The following is a 21,781-nucleotide window of genomic DNA, read 5'->3' as shown; positions in this document are numbered from 1 at the left end:
TTGAGAGGAAAAGATTTGTTTGGGAAGAGTGTTGTTGAGCTCTGCCTGGTCCCCAATGTTAAAATCCCGATGAAGTTCAAGGTCCCCGACTTTGAAAAGTATAAAGAGAATACTTGTCCATTGAGACATCTTGTGATGTACGCCATAAAAATGTCTACTCAGACTGATAATGATCAGCTATTTGTTCACTTTTTCCAAGACAGTTTAACTAGAGTTGCCCTGAGATGGTATATGGGTTTGGACAGTGAAATTGTCAAGAAGTATAAGTACAACATGGATATGGCACCTGATTGAGACCAGTTAAGGTCTATGTTTCAAAAGGATAAGGATACATTCAAAGAGTATGCCCATTGATGGAGGGAGTTGGCTTCCCAGATTAATCCACCTTTGGAAGAGAAAGAAACGACGAAGACCTTCTTGAAAATGTTGAGTTCTTTTTATTACGAACGTATGATTGCAAGATCCCCCAATGACTTTACCGAAATGGTAAATATGGGGATGAGGCTAGAAGAAGGAGTCTGTGATGGACGTGTGTCTCAGGAAGAAACATCGTCTAGCAAGAAATATGGTGGGAGTTTCTCCAAGAGGAAGAAGGGAGAGACTAATTCAGTGTCAGTGGGAAGGCAGAGGAGGCCTCATGTCAGAAAGAGTTCTCAACCCCGTCAACATCAACATCAAGTTTCATCAGTAATTTCTGTATTTTTTAACAATTCCAACAATCAATCAGTTCTGATTCAACAACAACAACGTCAACAACAACCACAATAAAGAACCAATTATAACAAGAACAATAATCATCAACAAAGCTTTGAGAGGAAGAATGTCTCCTTTGACCTTATTCCTATGTCTTACGCGGAATTATACCCATCTTTGGTTCTCAAGAACCTCATTCAACCAAGGAATCCTCCGCAAATTCCCGATCCACTTCCATGGTGGTTCAAACCTGATTTACACTGTGCTTTTCACCAGGGATTCATTGGCCATGACATAGAAAACTGTTATCCATTGAAATATGAAGTCCAAAAGCTTGTGAAGAGTGGAATGGTGTCCTTTGAGGATAGAACGCCAAATGTGAAAGCTAATATGTTTCCTGCTCATGGTAACGCTTATGTCAACATGGTAAATGGTTGTCCGAGTGAGTTTAAGGTTTATGATGTTCTCCATTTCAGACAATCTTTGGTGGCAATTCATAAAGACATTTGTTTGGTCAGTGAATGTGAGCATGACCATGATGGTTGTGTAATCTGCAGTGTGAACCCTCGTGGATGTGTTATTGTCAAAAGGGATATTCAAAGGCTGATGGATGAAGGAATTATTTAGATTTGCCTGTCTCGTCATTTAGAAGATAATGTGAATGTAATTGTACCAGTATTCAAGACCCCTGAGTGGGTAGTTGTACAGTTTGATAGAAGTAACAACAACAATGTCAATAGATCGGTATCCCCGTTGGTTATACGGTTAGCGGGATCTGTTCCGTATTCATCCGATAAAGCTGTGCCATATCAATACAACACCACAATGATAGAAAATGGTCAAGAGGTTCATCTACTAGTTGCACACTCTATAGTGAATATTTATGATATTGCGAAGGTGACCCGTAGTGGTGGTGTGTTTGGTCCAGTTTTTTTGAAAGAATTAGAAGATGTTCCCGCAAGTAAGAAGGCAGAGATTCCAGTAGTGAACTCGGTTAGTAATTCAATGTGTTAGTATGGTGAATCCATCAAATTGAAGTCTAACAATGATGATGAAGTTTTAAAACTGATTAAGAGAACTGAGTTCAACGTTGTGGAGCAGCTGCTCCAAACTCCGTCAAAGATCTTTGTGCTATCATTATTAATGAATTATAAGGCACATACGGAGGCGTTGCAGAAAGTGCTAGAGCAAGCTTATGTTGAGCATGATGTCCCCGTGGATCATTTTGACCATATCGTTGCCAATATTACTTCTTGCAATAACCTGAGCTTTTATGTTGAAGAGCTTCCTGAGGAAGGATGAAATCACAATTTGGCGTTACATATTTCAATGAACTGAAAGGAGGACGCTATGTCCAATATGTTGGTTGACACTGATTCAACTTTAAATGTGCTTCTCAAATCAAATCTGTCAAGACTTTCTTATCAAGGCGCCCCAATGAGGTACAATGGCGTGATTTTAAAGCGTTCGACGTTTCTCGAAAAACTGTCATTGGAGAAGTGAACCTTCGAGTTAAGATAGGTCTGAGTGATTTCCAAATTACTTTATAGGTAATGGATATCCACCCGACCTATAGTTATCTATTGGGAAGGCCATGGATTCATGAAGCAGAAGTTGTGACTTCTACTCTACACCAGAAGCTGAAATATGTGAAGAACGACAAGCTTGTTGTTGGTGGTGGAGAGAAGGCATTACTAGTAAGCCATTTATCATCTTTTACATATGTTGATGCTGAGGAGGAGGTTGGAACGTGATTCCAAGCCTTGTCTATTGCTGATGAAATAAAGAAAGTTGGGGCACCCATGTCTTCTTTGAAACATGCACAAGAAGCCATTCTGACTGGAAGCATTGACAAATGGGGTCGTATGGTAGAGATTGTTGAGAACAAGAATAGGGCCGAAATGGGATTTCAACCAGGGCCGTTCAACATCAAAACTGAAGTTGTGCAACCAAGTTTCCGTAGTGGAGGGTTCATTCATGGGAATGATCAACACTCATCTGTCGTGATTGAAGACCGTGATGATGAAGATGAAGTTTGCGCCAACTTTGTAACACATGGCCAGACTTACAACAATTTGGTTGTTGTTGATGTTTCTACTGTTATCCATCGCTCTAAGTAATTTGTTTTCATTGATTTTTTAAGAAAAATCCTTCTCCTATGCCTAAGGGAGAAGTGAACATTGTTGGGCATTTTCCTGATTATCATCACAAAAATAATCCTACTCCCTCTCCAAACTTTGATTTCCCTGTGTTTGAAGCTGAGGAAGAGATTGATGATGAAGAAGTATCTGATGAATTATCTCGTTTACTTGAGCATGAGGAAAAAGCCATTCAGCCGTTTGAAGAGCAAATTGAATTAGTCAACTTGGGTTCCGAAGATAATGTGAAGGAAGTCAAGATTGGGTCTCAATTGTGTCCAGAAGCTAAAAAGGGATTGATTGATCTTCTTCGAGAATATTCCGATGTGTTTGCTTGGTCCTATCAAGACATGCCTGGTTTGGGATTTTGATATTGTGGAGCATATATTTTCGTTGAAGCAATAATGCCCGCCGGTCAAGCAGAAGTTGAGAAGGACTCATCCTGATATGGCAGTGAAGATCAAAGAGGAAGTGCAGAAGCAGATTGATGCTGGTTTTCTTATGACCTTCAAATATCCGCAGTGGGTGGCCAATATTGTGTCGGTTCTAAAGAAGGATGGAATGGTCCGCATGTGTGTTGATTATAGAGATTTGAACAAAGCTAGTCCGAAAGATGACTTTCCTCTGCTACACATTGATATGTTGGTAGATAATACAGCTAAATTCAAAGTCTTTCCATTTATGGATGGATTTTCCGGTTATAACCAAATCAAGATGGCGCCTGAAGATATGTTGAAGACCACATTCATTACACCCTGGGGAACATTCTGTTATAGAGTGATGCCTTTCGGTCTAAAGAATGTTGGTGCAATATACCAGAGAGTTATGACCACTCTTTTCCATGAAATGATGCATAAAGAGATTGAGGTTTATATTGATGATATGATTTCCAAATCAAGTGATGAAGAAGGACATGTTGAGCATTTATTGAAGTTATTCCAGTGTTTGAGGAAGTATAAACTCTGCTTGAATCCCAATAAATATACTTTTGGTGTTCGTTCTGGTAAGTTGTTGGGCTTTATTGTCAGTGAGAAGGGTATTGAAGTTGATCCTGCCATGGTCAAAGCAATACAAGAAATGTCTGCGCCTAAAAATGAGAAGCAAGTCAGAGGTTTTCTCGTCCGCTTGAACTATATCTCAAGATTTATATCGCATATGACTGCCACTTTTGCACCTATTTTCAAGCTTCTTAGGAAAGATCAGTCTTGTGATTGGACTGAGGATTTCCAGAAAGCTTTTGATAGCATCAAAGAGTATCTGCTTGAGCCCCCGATTCTATCTCAGCCTATTGAAGGAAGACCGTTGATCATGTATTTTACTGTGCTTGGTGAGAGAATGGGTTGTGTTCTTGGTCAACAAGATGAATCTTGAAAGAAAGAGTATGCAATTTACTACCTCAGTAAGAAGTTCATTGACTGTGAGACTCGGTATTATATGCTTGAAAAGGAATGATGCGCATTGGCTTGGGATGTTAAGCGTCTGCGCCAATATATGTTGAATCATACTACTTGGTTGATATCCAAGATGGATCCAATCAAGTACATTTTTTAGAAGCATGCTTTAATTGGGAGAATTGCCCGTTGGCAGATGTTGTTATCTGAGTATGATATCGAATACTGATCTCAAAAAGCTATTAAGGGTAGTGTCTTGACTGACTATATGGCTCCCCAACCGATTCAATATTACCAGTTAGTGAAGTATGATTCTCCTGACGAAGAGATTTTGTACTTGAAGATGAAAGATTGTGATGAACCATTGCTTGAAGAAGGGTCAGAACCTGGTTCCCGTTGGGGAATGGTATTTGATTGAGCTATTAATTTGTATGGTAATGGCATTGGGGCAGTGACTATTACTCCTCAAGGCACTCATTTTCCGTTTATAGCTAGATTAACTTTCACGTGTACAAATAATAAGGTTGAGTATGAAGCTTGCATTATGGGGCTTGAAGAGGCCATTGATCTCAGAACAATATATCTTGACGTCCATGGAGATTCAGCTTTGGTTGTGAATCAGATCAAAGGTGAATGAGAGACGAATCAACCCGGTTTGATACCATATAGAGACTACGCCAGGATGATTTCAACTTTCTATACAAAGGTTGAGTTTCATCATATCCCTCGAGATGAAAACCGGACGGCAGATTCTCTTGCAACATTGGCTTCAATTATTATGGTGAAATTTTGGAATGAAGTTCCTAATTTGACTGTGATGCGTTTTGATAGGCCAGCTCATGTATTTGCTGTTGAAGAAGCTAAAGATGAAAAACCTTGGTATTTTCATATCAAATGTTTCCTCCAAAGTCATATTTACCCGCCTAGGGCATCTTTGAAAGATAAGAAGACTTTGAGAATATTAGTTGGAAACTTCTACCTGAATGGTGATGTGCTTTATAAGAGAAACTTTGACATGGTTTTGCTCAGATGTGTGGATAGACACGAAGCAGACTTATTGGTAGCTGAAGTCTCTGAAGGTTCCTTTGGCACTCATTCCAATGGACATGCTATTGAAAAGAAGATATTGAGAGGAGGTTACTATTGGATGACAATGGAATCTAATTGTTACATGTTTGTGAAGAAATGCCACAAGTGTCAAATTTATGCAAATAAGATTCATGTTCCTCCGACACTGTTGAATGTTATTTCCTCTCCGTGGCCCTTCTTTATGTGGGGAATTGATATGAGTGGTATGATTGAGCCCAAAGCTTCGAACGGACATCATTTCATTTTGGTGTTCATTGATTACTTCACCAAGTGGGTCGAAGCGGCATCGTATGCAAATGTCACCAAGCAAGTTATTGTGAGGTTTATCAAGAATCAGATTATATGTCGTTATGGTGTGCCAAGTAAGATCGTTACTGATAATGGATCAAACTTGAACAATAATATGGTGGAAGCTCTTTGCAAAGACTTCAAGATTGCACATCATAATTCTTCTCCCTACAGACCCAAGATGAATGGGGTTGTTGAAGCTACAAATAAGAACATCAAGAAGATCATTCAGAAGATGTTTGTAACATACACATGAGATGCTCCCATTTTATTTCCATGGGTACCGTAAATTCGTCTGCACTTCAACAGGGGCAACCCCTTTCTCTCTCGTTTATGGCATGGAAGTTGTGCTTCCTGTAGAGGTTGAGATCCCGTCACTACGTGTGCTAATGGAAGCCAAGTTAACAGAAGCTAAATGGTGTCAGACCAGCTATGAACAGTTGAATTGGATTGAAGAGAAGAGATTGACTGCCATGTGTCATGGTTAGTTGTATTCTCAAAGAATGAGGAAGGCATTTGATAAGAAGGTCAGGCCTCGTGTGTTTAGAGAAGGTAACTTTGTGCTTAAGAAGATCTTATCTTTCAAAACTAATGCTAGGGGCAAATGGACTCCTAATTGCAAAGGCCCATATGTTGTTAAGAGAGCGTTTTCAGGAGGTGCTTTGATTCTTACAACTATGGATAGTGAAGAGTTCACTCGTCCTGTGAATGCCGATGCAGTCAAGAAATACCTCACTTAAAAAAAAAAAAAAAAACTCGCTAAGTTGAAAACCTAAAAGGGCGACTTAGGCAAAAATGAGCGTCTCGGTGGATTAAAAACTCGAAAGGGAGATCCAGGCAAAAATTAGAGACATAAAGCAGAAAAATTATCCCGGTAGATTAAGTATCCCACGTTGGGGAAATCTAGGAAAAAATTAGGGATTATGGCAAGTAACTGCATTCGGCTGGTCCTAGTCATGAAGGTAGTTTTGAGCAAGTTGTTTGGGTTTGATTCATCATTCTCAACTGAAGACAAAAGCATAATGGATATTGAAGTTGGTAGGGAGAGTAGTGATCATTGTATTCAATGTATCCCTTTTCCATGTAAATTACCACTTTCAACTTTGTAAAGATCTATGGAATCTTGTCATTTACAGACTATCATCCTATTAAATAAAGTTGAGCTTTTTATCCAATTGTTTCTACTCTTATTTACTTATGCTAAATAAAATTGGATTTTTATGATGATAATTTTGAAATAAATTAATGAATAAATTTTTTTTTCTTAAAAAATAATAAAATCAATCACTTTAAGAATAATCGATTTCAGCAAGGAATATTGACAGCAATATGAAGACAGGTAAGTCTTGAAGTGTGAAGCCTTGTTGGACTTCCCCAAGAAGTTTGGTTTGGTAACTTTTCCCCAACAATTCATCATTAATCCTAGTAGAGTTGAGCTCATGATCGGTCCATATCCCACAATTATGGTACTCCTTCTGATATCCTCTAGTTTGTGACTTCGGAGATCCAAAACCTTTATTTGGTTTCCAGTAGCATATTTGTGTTGCATAACTTTGGCAGTTTATCGGATCCGGTTATCTTTTCCTTGGAATTGGTTTATTTCACAATTTCCTAAAGGAATTTGATGATTTTTTAGGAATGCAGCGATCTTGGTCAGAGCATCCTCAACATTTTTTCTTAGATCCTCATGCAGATTTTTACCTCTTGTATTCCCTGGCAAAGTTTATCTTCAGATATTAAAGATCCCTTATTCCCGGCAGTTTTGAATTCTGAGCAGTGTTTGGTGTGGTCCCCTGTAGGGTTGTCTCCCACTTGATATGGTGTTGACCTAAAATTCCCCGCAGAGTTGTCAATTTGGATCCTCAGCAGATATTTTCTCTTTCCCCATCCAGGGTTGAGTTATTTAGAGCTAGATGACTTATGTTCATCCCCATCATTTTCCCTGGTTGGTGTTTACATCCTGTTGAGATTAGTCGAGTGTTACAACAATGATCCAAGTTTGTGATATATGTATCCTTTGTGTTTTTTTGTCAACATAATCATAATCATATACATGTGTCGCACCTCGAAAAACAAGAACACTACTTAAGCGAAGTGCAATCGCACACTTGCAATGATGAACTGAACAGAGTCGCCACCTAACTTTATTTATTCCTAAAAAGTAAAGGGGAAATATCGATAAAACCCTAGAAAGAACGACAATGATTATGGTCCTCGCAACCAAATCAGGGTTCGGGAGTCGATTACAAAAGGGGAAGGTATTAGCACCCCTCACGTCCGTTGTACTCAACGGGAACCATTAGGTTAGTTATGCGCGTTAGTGTTAGTTTGAAATATTAGGCTTCTCAAGATATTATGAGGGAAAGAATAATAGGATCAAAAGAAAAGAGAAGATGTTTTTGGATTTTTGCAATAAAGGGGACTAAATCTAAGTTTTTTATTAATGGGCCTGACAAGATTTCGTAATCCTGCTCGTACGTATCTCAATAGAGAACTCAAGGCTTACGTAGTTCTGGGTAGAAAAATATTTGTTTGTTGGTCAATTTTAGAGAAAGCTATATTGTATTAATCGACGAAAACATTGTTTTACCCAAAACAGATGAGGAGCGGACCTATACCACACATCGAATGGATTTACAAATCAACATTCAGAAAAACGTCACTTATCTCAACTCAACAATTATGGCCGAAGCATTGCTTTACATCACCTTAAGATGAGATGTATTTCGTTTATGAAAAGGTTTCAAAGATCAACCGCACGGCGGCGAAAAATAGTTTGATTGGTTGGATATATTTTTAGGTTTGAAAGACGAGTATTTATAACTTGCAAGCATTTACAACTTGGGTCTAATACTCGGGATTACGTATGGACCTTTCATCCCAGGTAATCTTTTTCTTTAAATTTTGATTATGAAAATGGTTTGAATACTTACAAGTGTTTTGAAGAGAAGACATATACTTATGGCTTGCAAGCTATTACAACTTGGGCCTAATATTCGGGATTACGACTTGATATTTCATCCAGGTAGTCTTTTTATTCCAACTTACTTATGAAAATGGTTTGAATATTGGAGTGTTTTGAAGAGAAGACGAATACTTATGGCTTGCAAGCTCTTACAGCTTGGGCCTAATATTCGGGATTACGACTGGATATTTCATCCATGTAGTCTTTTTCTTCCAACTTACTTATGAAAATGGTTTGAATATTGGAGTGTTTTGAAGAGAAGACGAATACTTATGGCTTGCAAGCTCTTACAACTTAGGCCTAATATTCGGGATTACGACTGGATATTTCATCCAGGTAGTCTTTTTCTTCCAACTTACGTATGAAAATGGTTTGACTATTGAAGTGCTTTGAAGAGAAGATGAATACTTATGGATTGCAAGCTCTTACAACTTGGGCCTAATATTCGGGATTACGAATGAATATAAAGAGCAATAAACTAACAAAATCACTAAAATAAAGAGAAAAATGTTACCGATTCATGAAGATTCAATGCTGGATAGATGATGAAAACTGAGTGTAAATGGTGACCGATCACAACCCCAAACTTATCTCATTGCTTGTCCTCAAGTGATGTAATAGACAATGTGGAGGTCAACCATGGATTCTATTCTCTCCACAACACATCTGATGTTATTCGCAACTTGGCTTTCTCCTTCCCGATTAAGCTTCTGGTTTACCCATTCGAACATCTCCACTGTCTTATCATTTCAGAGTGTTCTTTTACCTACAAACTTCTTCACACTACTCACCAAATCTCTCGAGGTTAAGGTGTTTAGCACTTAATATATCAAGGTATGCAATATCAACTCTTACTTTTTGAATAGATTCTACGTCAACTACACAAACACAATTCACACACTTTAAGAGGTCTTCAGGGTTGTAACGGGGCTTAGGTACGGTGGGAGAGTAGACAACAAAAATGGATAACAAATGGTTTTACACTCGGCATTTATGTTGTTGTTTTTCCTTGTGCAATAATTATTTTATTTGGTGGCGTCCAATCTTGACTCTTTTTTTTACTCGAATTGTTTCTTTGGATTATCACAGTAATGCGTGAGTCTATTTCCAAGGCAAGTGCTTATTCTTCATTTCTTTTTTTTTTTCTTTTTTTTTGCGATAGAAGCGGATGTTTCTATACAGTTTATCTTTTTCTTTTTCTTGCACTTGCCCTTTTTTCAACATTTCTTCTTGCACAAATTATACATTACAACAATCATGCCGAGCGAGGGTAGAAAGTGTTTGGCTTATGGTTAACATGACGATTAACACAAACAAAGGGCTACAGGCTCAACGGGGTTAGCAATAGATGAATACAACATTATGGATGGCTAGAAAGGCTAAAAGGGTGAAAATAAACAACGTGCCTCAGTGTGCGTTTTTATAATGTGTTGTATTAGTAGAACTTACACAAAATTAGAGAGATAAAGTCATACCTGAATGCACTTTTTTTTGTGTTTGGTTAAGCTGAAACCTCACCATGTTGGATAAGCTTGCAGGCTCCAAACTACTCTTTATGACAAACAACTTCTTTTTCAGCTTGGGCTTACCTTCTCCTCTTTCGATCTAGAGTTTCCAAGTTGCGTCCAACATTTTGTTCCTCAGTTGTATCACCTTCCAGGTTGCCTCTGGAGCAAATCCGGGGTTTGCTTCTCTTCCTCACTGACCACTAGTCTATCATTTTTCCAACATAATCCACTTTCATCTGTAACTTAAAAAATAAAACACACACAACTATAAATAAACTATAAAGCAATTAAAAACCCCCCCACACTTGAACCAAATATTGTCCACAATGTTTAAAGTCAAGATAAGAGGGGAACTTACAGCGTTTACTGCGGAGGTGGTGGCGGGTACGGATAATGCAACATCATCCGTTGCATCCTCGCGTTCATCTCATCTAAAACCATCTCTTGACGGCGTTATTTGACCCCGAACCTGGTGAGCTCCTCACCTTGCTTGGATTGCTCCGTGCGGAGGATCCCGATCTCATCCTGAATCCAGCCCTATTGGTTTTGCGGCATGGAGTAGGACCCGGAGGCTTGCGTCGGTTCTGGAGGTTGCTGGTAAAAAGGCTCTTCGGTGCTCAGTGCACCTTCCATCGGTTCATCTGCAGGCAAAGAGTCAACAAATCTTCGTCCCCCTCCTCCAGGTCGGGACATTCATAGAGCCAGTTGGCTCTATTGGTAATACTGATGAAATCGTAAGCAGGTAAATCAAGGACATGGACTTTTTGGCACATAAGAGAGTAATAATCTTGTTTTACCGTAATCATGCCTTGTTGGATCAAGGCGGCCATGTCCAGTTTGTTTTTACCTCGCACCTGTGGAGAGTCAGCGAGTGCAGCACCAAATCCAAAATGATCGGCAATCTGAGTAATCATGCCGCCAATAGAAATGTCGCCTGAAGTAGCACGACCAACTCTTCCTAAGTAGTCAGCTGCAAATGCTACTACGTTGATTGGAGTCTGGGATGCCATACTGTACAAAAAGAACAACTCCCTTTGAATGGAAACACCGGTGATGTCCCTGCGACCAAACATGGTGTATGACAACGCCTTCTGGGCGTACCTAAAACACGGGTTATGGATACCCGATGCCTTTGCTCCTTTGGAAACATATTTAGTGTTACCTGTTATGGCGGTCCAAAATTCCGTCGGGACAAATTTACCAGGCACCGCTCCAGGGCCTACGATTGGGAGTTTTAAGATCCCCCCTAACTCATCCACAATCAATTCCGTATCAGTATTAAATAATCGAAATTGCAACGTACCGTAATATTCTTTTTCCATTCCATTCCACCTATTTTTCAGCTTAAATTCAATGTTGCTCAGGAATTCAAGCGTAATGCGCGCGAAAGTAGGCGCTTCCAGCTGTATAAATTCTAGCATCCCTAAGGTGTGGAACATACGGTGGACCTCAGCTTGCAATCCCAGTTCCAATAGAGTGCCATTACACATATACCTCATGGGGGTTAATTTTCTTTTTAAATGAACCGCATACCTCTTCTGGTGCTGCAGGTTCTCGAACACAATGTCGTGCTCGTTCGGGGTTCTTCTCGCCCTTTGTCGTGGACGGGATGATTCCGCCACATTTTCGCTTTTTTCGACTCGGTGAGACATATTTGTACCTGCACACAACAACACAAAAAAGAAACAAAATTTGAAAAGAGAGATTAGGCGAAATTATTACCGTTGGAGTGTCGAGGTTGGAGAATGGTGGAACTTTTGTGAAGACGGATGGAGAACTGATGGAGATTTGAGGTGAAAGTAGAGAGCTTTGAGTGAAGAGAATGGAGGTTTTAGGTATCTTGGAGTGAAAGAAATATGGAGATGAAAGAGCATGAAGGATATGTGGTAAATGAGGAGAGAATTGGGGATAACGTGTATTTATAGGGTGAATTTCGTAGGTGGGACCCTCCTCCAACAGGTCATAAATTCAAAAAAAAAATCACCATTGCGCGAGCTGACACGGCCGTGTCAGCTGACACGGGCGACCGTTTCAGCGCAACACTACCCAATGACACGGGTCGTGTCCTTCTCAAACACGCTTATACCAGCTTATTTCAGGCAAGGGTTGACACGGGGCGTGTCACCTGACACGGGCGGCCGTGTCAGGCCCCTGGAAATCCATTTTTCACCATGTCTTGCCACATCTTGACACAGGTCGTGTCAGCTGACACGGGCGCCCATGTCAAGCCCCTGTTTTCTCATGTTTCTTGGTTTCTTTTCTTGAGTGTGCCCGACTTCCGCTTCCCAATTTTCAGAGACTTTTTCCTACCGCTATCTTTAACTCCTCTAGCAAACACTGTTCACACCTGTAAGTAAATAACACACAACCAAACAAAGAGAATAATTAGATACAAAAGCGTGGGTTGCCTCCCACATAGCATTTTGTTTATCGTCGCTTGGCTCGACGGTTGCGCATCTCATCAGACAAGATGAACAACATTAATTTGGCCCACTTCTTGCCCCACATTATAAGGCTTCAATCTCTGGCTATTCACTTTAAAAATGTCCCCATTGGATGGATTTTTTTTATTTCGATTGCTCCATGGGGATATACCTTGTTCGCCACAAGCGGACCCGACCATTTAGATCTCAGTTTTCCAGAGAACAACTTCATTCTTGAATTAAACAATAGTACCATCTGTCCTTCCCAGAATTCCTTGCTTTGGATTCTTCTGTCATGCCATTTCTCTATTTGATCTTTGTAGATCTTTGCATTTTCATATGCCCGATTCCTAAATTCTTCCAACTCATCGAGTTGAAGGATTCGGGATTCTCCCGCTTTCACAAGATCCAAGTTAAGGAATTTTGAATCCCACAGAGCTTTGTGTTCAAGTTCCAAGGATAGGTGACATGCCTTACCATATACCAATTGATACGGGGACATACCAATCGGTGTTTTGAAAGCAGTACGATATGCCCAAAGCGCATCATCAAGTATACTCGCCCAATCCTTGCGAGAGGCATTAACCGTCTTCTCTAAGATTTGTTTCAACTGCCTATTTGACACTTCAACTTGACCACTTGTTTGCGGGTGGTATGGAGTGGCTATCCGATGTTTCACAGTGTATTTCAAGAGTAGCTTCTCCATTAGGTGATTTAAGAAGTGAGTTCCTTCATCACTAATAAGAGCTCTTGGCACTCCAAACCTGACAAATATGTTTTCTTTTAGGAACTTGACCACCACTTTTGCATCATTTGTTGGTAGAGCAACTGCTTCTACCCACTTGGATACATAATCCACCGCCACCAAAATGTAATTCTTTCAAAATGACGGTGGAAACGGTCCCATAAAATGAATACCCCACACACCAAATGGGGTTTTGCGGCATCTGATTTCTTTTCGAGATGTTTCCCATCCTTTGGCATTTATCACACTCTTTGATCACTTGCTGAGCATCTTTGAAGAGTGTCGGCCAGTACAAGCCTGACTGGAGGACTTTGGCAGCGGTTCTATCACCACTAAAGTGTCCACCATAATCCGAATCGTGACAAGCTTTCAGCATATCCCTCTGTTCTTCTTGTGGAACACATCTTCTAACCAACCCGTCTACTCCCTTCTTGTACAAGAAGGGGTCGTCCCATAAATAGAACATGCAATCATGAACAAACTTTTTCTTGCGGTTAGAGTCAAATTCACTCGGGATCACCCCGCCTACTAGATAGTTCGCGTAGTCTGCGAACCAAGGCATTCCAATAACAGAAAGGATGTGTTCATCAGCAAAATTATCCTTTATTGGACGCTTCTCCTCATTCTCCTCTATGGAGGACATCCGGGAGAGGTGATCTTCCACAGTATTTTCGCACCCTCTTTTGTCCCAGATTTCCACATCAAACTCTTGGAGGAGCAGGATCCATCGCAACAGTCTTGGCTTCGAGTCCTTCTTAGCAAACAAATACTTCAAAGCAGCATGGTCAGTATAAACAATGACTCTAGAACCCAACAGATATTTCCTGAATTTATCAAAGGCATAAACCACAGCTAGCAACTCCTTTTCGGTAGTCGCATAATTCATCTGTGCAGGGTTTAACACATGACTAGCATAATATATGACACACAGAAGCTTATCTCTATGTTTCCCAAGAACTTATCCCACTACGATGTCACTCGCATCACACATGATCTCAAAAGGTAGAGACCAATCAGGAGCAATGCCAATAGGTGCCGTCACTAATTTATTTTTTATTGTTTCAAAAGCAACGACACACTCTTTCTCAAAAATGAAAGCTTTGTCCTTAACCAACAAGATAGTTAAGGGTTTAACTATCTTGGAAAAGTCTCTTATGAACCTGCGGTAGAAACCCGCATGTCCTGAAAAACTTCTTATACCTTTTTCATTCACAGGAGGTGGTAGCGTTTCTATTACCTCAATCTTGGCTTGGTCCACTTCTATCCCTTTGTGATAGATTTTGTGACCCAAGACTATTCCTTCTCACACCATGAAGTGACATTTCTCCCAGTTGAGAATCAGATTGGTCTGTTGGCATCTTTCTAACACAAGGGAAAGGTTAGTTAAACAATTATCAAAAGAAAAACCAAATACCGAAAAGTCATCCATGAAGACCTCCATATGCTTTTCGAGCATGTCCTCAAACATGGAGGTCATGCATCTTTGGAATGTGGCTGGTGCATTACATAACCCGAATGGCATTCTTCTATAGGCAAAAATACCATAGGGGCATGTAAAAGTTGTCTTCTCTTGATCTTCCGGTGCAACCGCTATCTGGTTGTATCCAGAGTATCCATCAAGGAAACAATAGTACTCATGACCTACCAACCTTTCCAACATCTGATCAATGAATAGTAACGGAAAATGATCCTTTCTGGTTGCCAAATTCAACCTTCTGTAGTCGATGCACACACACCAACCCGTGACCGTCCTAGTGGGGAGTAACTCATTTTTCTCATTACTTATGGTTGTAGTTCCTCCTTTCTTTGGGACCACATGAACAGGGCTCACCCAAGAGCTATCGGATCTGGGATAAATTAACTCGGCATCTAACAGTTTAACAACCTCTTTCCTAACCACTTCCTTCATCACTGGATTTAATCTTCTTTGTGGTTGCACCACCGGTTTGTGACCATCCTCCATGAGAATTTTATGCATACACACCGTAGGGCTAATTCCCTTCAAGTCTTCTATTGCCCATCCCATGGAACTTTTGTGCTTCTTCAAAACCTTGACAAGCTTGTCTTCTTGAGAAACCACTAGATGAGAGCTTATAATAGCCGGGCATTTCCTTTCGGGGTCTAGAAAAACATACTTGAGATTGTCAGGTAATTGTTTCAGCTCAGCCACTTTCTTGGTCTCATCTTTCTTTTCTTCAACTTGGGGTTCCCTTAAGTTTTCCCATCGGATTGATCGGGATCTCTTAAAGGGCGGTTGTGTTGCCATCCTAGTTAACACTTCCATCTCCTTGTCATCAACTTCTTGCGTGTCTTCAGAGATTGAGAGACTTAGAACTCTCTCCAAGGGAAATTTTTGTTCACCTAGAGGATTTTCTTTCAAAACCATTTGATCAAAAACCTCTATGTGTTGACTGATGGCCACATCATCTTTGTATTTCATGGTGTTGCGCACATCAATTTTTAACTCTTCGTCATAAACTTTTAGAGTCATGGTGCCTTCTTCTATATCTATCAAACACCTCCCGGTCTCCAAAAATGGTCTACCAAGAATGAGCGGTATCTCTTCATCTTCCGGCATTTCTAAGATCACAAAGTCTACCGAAAACACAAACTTATCAATCTTCACAAGAACATCTTCCACGACTCCATAAGGTCTGTTCACAGAGTGGTCAGCAAATTGAAGTGTCATTCTGGTATCCTGTACTTTTCCAATCCCCAGCCTCTTGTAGATGGATAACGGCATGAGGCTCACACTTTCCGCCAAGTTTATAAGGGCCTTCTTGAAAGATCTATCCCCGATAGTGAAAGGGATAGTTACCGAGCCTCTTTGAAATAATATCCTTCATGAATTTTGCATAAGAGGGCATTTGCTCAAGTGCCTCCATGAACGGAATGTTAATCTCAAGCTTTTTGAACATCTCCAAGAATCTCTCGAAGTTCTTCTCATTTTGTTCTTTCTTCTTATTTCTTGTGGGCAAAGGGAGTTTGACAACCGACTTTGATTCGCTAACTTTTTCTTTAACCACTGGTTTAGGTACCGTCGCCTCTTCACTAACAACCTCATTTTCTTTTATCTCCAAATCAACTTCAAGCAATTGGTCTTCTTGATCACCATCTTTTTCAGGGACCTCTTTCGCCTTACCATTCCTTGTGGTTACCGCACTCACATTATTATGCTCTCGTGGATTTGTAACTGTAGCACTTGGTAATGCACCTGGTGTTTGCGAACCTGCGAGTTGTTGAGCAATCTGACTCATTTGCACTTCCAGATTTTTTATTGAAGCACCAGTGTTTCTCAGATTACTTCTAGTCTTCTCTTGAAATTGTGAGCTTTGAGCTGCCATTTTTTCAATGTCAACTTCCTAATATGCTTTTCTTGGAATCTGTTGTTGAAATTGTTGTTGGGATTGGTGAAACTGCTGCTGCTGGTAAGGTTGTTGTTGTTGTGGTCGATATTGTTGTTATGGTTGGCTTTGATACTAGGTGGGCGCTTGCTTCTGAGCATTTCCTTGCTGGTCCTTCCAGGAAAAATTTGGATGATTTTTCCATCCAGGATTATATGTATTGGAGTAAGGATTGTTCTGCTTCAGAAAATTAATCTCTTCTACCTGTTGAGCAGTTGCCACACAATGCATGGCGAAGTGAGGACCTCCACAAATTTCACAACTAACAGCTTGAATAGGTTGGACCGGTTGCACTTGTGCCACCGTTTGAGTCTCAAGAGTCATTTTCTTGAGTCTTCTCTCTACTTCAGTTGTTATTTGATCTTCCATCTTCACAACTTGATTTGCTAGTTTGAGATCAATGATACCTTCAGGTTGACTTACACTGCGTTCATAGAGTTCCAGATGCTCATTTGGTGCAATGGCTTCAATGATTTTCTTTATTCCATTGGTTGTTGTAAAGTTTGTTGAGCCACCGGCAACTCTGTCTATGAGTTGCTTAGTCTTCATTCTAAGTCCATTCACAAAATTTTGCATCTATTCAGTTGCATCCATGTTATGAGTAGGACATGCAACCAACAATCGCTTGAACCTCTTGTAAGCGTCTCCAAGTGACTCTCCTTCCTTCTATTTAAAATTAACAATATCATATCTCTTACAGATATACACAGAAGCAGGGAAGTACTCATTCAGAAATGTTGTCTCCATTTGTTGCCAGGTTGTTATGCTTCCCGCGGGTAAAGAGTAAAACCACTCTTCGGCATCTTCCGACAGTGTAAACGGAAACATCACCAACTTTTTAGCTTCCTCTGAGTGTCCCTCAATTTTCAACGATGTCGTCATGGTCAGAAATCTTTGTAAATGCTTGTTGGCATCTTCATTGATTTTTCCGGAGAACAGTTTCCTCTCGAGTTGACAAATCGTTGAAGGGTGCAGCTGAAAGTGATCCACATTTACCGGTTGGTTCACAATTGTTAACCTTCCAGTAGGAGAATTTGCACCCCCATAATCACCCAGAAGTCTTTCTGTAGGAGGTGGTGGGGCTTTAGCCAGTGGCTCAGCCATTGGTTCAGAAACGGCTTCGGAATCTTCCGAATGAACTGAAACAGCTTCTTCTTTTTCAGACTCAGAAACAATAGGGGCTGATTCTAAAAGTTCCAGCCTAGCTTTTCATCGTCTTGCACGCAATAATCTTTCAGGTTCTGCGTCAAAAAGAAATTCAGCTGAGGCCTTACCTCGCATACACAGATTAGACAATTATTAGAATAAACAATAATACAAAAAAATTATAGCTGCAGAGCAACAAAATTCCAATTGAATTATTTTTCAACTTATACTTTTGGCAGTCCCCGGCAACGGCGCCAAAAACTTGGTCGGTAAAATAGCAAGTGTACTATTTGCACCAATGTAGTAATAAAAAGGGAGTTATCCCGAGTATCGATCTCGAGGACTGCGTAGTAAGTATCAATATTTATAATAATTCAATTGAACAAAAGAGCATATGGGGTTTGATGATTGGTTTCACAAATAGTAAGAAATTAAAAATATAAAGCGTAGAAAAATTGTTTAACCGATATGAGAAATAATGTCAGGGCCAGATGTATGAATTACTTTGTATTACACTTCTTCTATATCATATAATATCTATGTTATCATAATTCAAAACCGTTTCTCAAGAGTTGTTTTCTCTAATTCCTTAGCCAAAAACCATTAACAGTCAATTCCAATCCTAATTCCTTAGTTATTCAAATTGTTGTTATGAAATATGTAGTTTGTCAAGAATTAACAGTAACCACAGTTTGATCCCCATTCTTAAGTGATTAAACGCGGGTTTTATTATACAACAAGCGATAAGGCGGTTTGTCAGACCTAAACCTTAACCAGAGATCAGAATTTCATTTGTCCGATAAAATTAAGCATTAAGCGCGTTGTATAATAATTTGAATTAAGAAAACATCAATGATTATAAGAACATGGATAAAATATTCATACAATAGCATTTCAGGGACACCCCCCTAGCATTGGGGGGCTTAGCCTCTCATAATATTCAAAGACAGTAAATTACAAATTAGAGACATTACAATTTGTTGTTGATGAAGGTTGATCTTCAATCTCTTCCGATCTTGAAGATCTCTTTTCCTCTAAACACTTTGCAAGGTCGCTTCTTCTTTCTGTCCCTTTTCTTCTACGATTAAAAAGTCCCTTTTCTTTGTGTCCAAATTCAAACTAAATAACTTCCAAAAAACTAAAAAACATTATGAAATGCCCAAAATGCCATCCGGACGTCTAAAGGGGTTAAAAACATAAAAAATCAGCAAATGAGGCGAAATGGCCAACACGGGCCGTGTCAGGTGACACTACTGCCCGTGTTGGCTCCACTGTTTATCCATCCTACATTCCATGCTGACACGGGCCGTGTCAGCCCACTGTTTTCTGGGTTTTCACAGGATGGTTCTGCACATGCTGACACGGGTCGTGTCAGTTGACACGGGCACCTGTGTCAACCCCCTGTTTTGTCTATTTTTCGCTTTTGATTAAGTCTTTGACCTCCATTCTTCCGGTACTCAACTTTCAGACTTGTTATCTGACTTGGAAACCAAACAGTCTACACAGAAACGCATAAAATGTGACAAAAGGAGAAAAGGTACTAATGCAACATAAAACAAGTGGAAATTCATAAAATGAAATAAACTAACGAAATCACTAAAATAAAGAGCAAAATGTTACCTATTCATGAAGATTCAATGCTGGATAGATGATGAAAACTGAGTGAAATGGTGACCGATCAGTCCTCTCCAACTTTGGTTCTTGTAAGAAATTCAAATTCAACTTGCAAGGGCATGCACCAAGATGAAACATTATAGGTCACTTTGGGCCATTACCATTGAACAAGTGATTTTCCTCAACTTCAAAAATGCATAACTCCTTCATGCCAAATCCAAATGAGGTCAAATTTGTGACCAAATTGAATAGGTTTGAAATATATAAAACTTTGATGAAGGAACTTTTTCCATTTGAATCACATAGAAAAACTTATTCAAGGTGGAAGAAGTGAACATTTGACTTGGTAATTAGAAAATTTTCAAATATGTTTGATTTCCCAAACTTCCACCTCAAAATTCATCATGATCCAAGCTTTAAATGGAAAAGTGTTCAACATGAAAATTGTTCCACTTTATCCCAACTTTCTAAAAAGTTAAAGATTATCTTATTTGGCCAAGAATTGGAGGACTTGCGCATGGGTTTTTCACAAGGATTCATTTGGATGAATTTCATGATCACATTCCATTTACCATTGCATGATCATATGACACACTTTCAGCATTGCACATGAGGAATTTTGGACCTAATTACATCATTTCATGGGCCTATCACACGCTCATGCATCCATGCAAGGAAGATTGCTATTTTTGGCCAATTTTTGAAATGTGTAGAAAGAAATTTCCTAGCCTATAAATAAGACCCTTCATGCTCAAAATTGAGGACACCTTGTCCAAGAATCCTAGCCTTTCCTTGATCCAATTCAACTTTTGCAAGCTTCTGAAGTCAAGCCAAGGCCAATTGGAAGCAAGATCAAGCAATTTTCAAGCTCCCTCGAAGGTGATTTTCCAAAATTTTTATCTCTTAGAGTGTCTCTCAACTCTTCACCATTCTTTGTGATTTTTGGTTGGCTGAAGTCCTACCAATGTAGGCAACAAGATTGAGTTGCTTTAAGGTCAAATCGAAGCAACTCAGTTCATGATCCTCAAAATTCAAATCCCTGTCTTTGAAATAGTGTCTTTGTTTTTTATTTTTCATTGAGATGAAGTTGGACCAGTCCGGTGGAGCTCACCGGAGAAGATGACCGGAGCCCTAGATCCGGTGGTGTGTTGGCACACCTCCTGACCATATGATCAATTTGAAATGTTCTAATCTAGACCTTTGGTTTGAATTACCACGCGTACATCATGTTGACTGATGGCCACAACGGAACGCGCGCGTGTGGCCATCAGATCTTCCACCTTAATTAATGAGGGAGATCTGATGGCCCTTGTTTTTCTTATTTTATTTAAATTTCTGATTTTATGTTTAATCCTTTTATTTTGTTTAATTCATAGAAATTTCATTTTTAATCCAAAAAATATGTGAGTTTCACCAAAAATATTTAAATATTTTTCTTTTTCATATTCTGAATTAAAATTATTTTTTGGATTAATTTTGATATTTTTCATGCATTAAATGTTTTTGTGTATATTTTTAATTGTTTAAAAATACTTCTAACTTTTCAAAAATCATGAAATTTTTTATATAAGGTTCTTTGACCTTGTTTGACCTAGGATAAATCTCTTGGCCATTTATTTGGTGTTTTGAAGATATTTTAGGTGTTGACCAAATTAAAATGTATTTTAATTCACTTTTAATTGGATTCTTACTTGATTAAATGTTTAAAAGTTATGTTGAGCCATTTTTATGGTCTTGTGATGTTTGACTCTCTGTTTGGGCCTTCGTCAAGGTTGATTTGAGTTTTGTTGGATCAAAACTATTGGATTTAGGGGATCGATGAAATGTACATTTCATCTCCCAAAATGAATGGATGGTTTTGATTTGATGAAAATCTTCCCTTGGTCAATTTGTGTTTCAATCTTCCCCTCCCCCTTCATCTCCATCCCTATTCTTTTCCATTCCCTCATTTGACCAATGATATCTTTAATGTCTTAAGGCTAATTGGTTCATCAATGAATTTGTGTCAGATGAACCAATACAAGTATGATTGAGATAGGTCCCTCCCTTTTGATCTTTTCTTTTAGTGTGTGGTATGTTTTAGGAGTTTCATTCTTCATACCAATTCTCCAACGTGCATTAACACCTAAGTTTTTATTGCCCGACCTCTGATAATTGTGACTTCTACATAAGTCCAATTACGATTGCTTAACATAGAGATAAATTTGACCCTAATGGCATAGCATTCTAGTAAGTGAGATTGTAAGTCTCCCATTCTTCATGGTATTGTGTGGAGACTTGACCTTTCTTCCTTTTATGAGAGCTAATGGCATACTTGTTGAATTATCCAAGTTGGAGCCCTTCTCATGAAAGATGTCTTGGTTTAAGGATTCATACT

Source organism: Lathyrus oleraceus, chromosome 1, assembly GCF_024323335.1.
Source record: "Lathyrus oleraceus cultivar Zhongwan6 chromosome 1, CAAS_Psat_ZW6_1.0, whole genome shotgun sequence".
Classification (NCBI taxonomy): Eukaryota; Viridiplantae; Streptophyta; class Magnoliopsida; order Fabales; family Fabaceae; genus Lathyrus; species Lathyrus oleraceus.
This window is presented reverse-complemented; position numbering follows the sequence as displayed.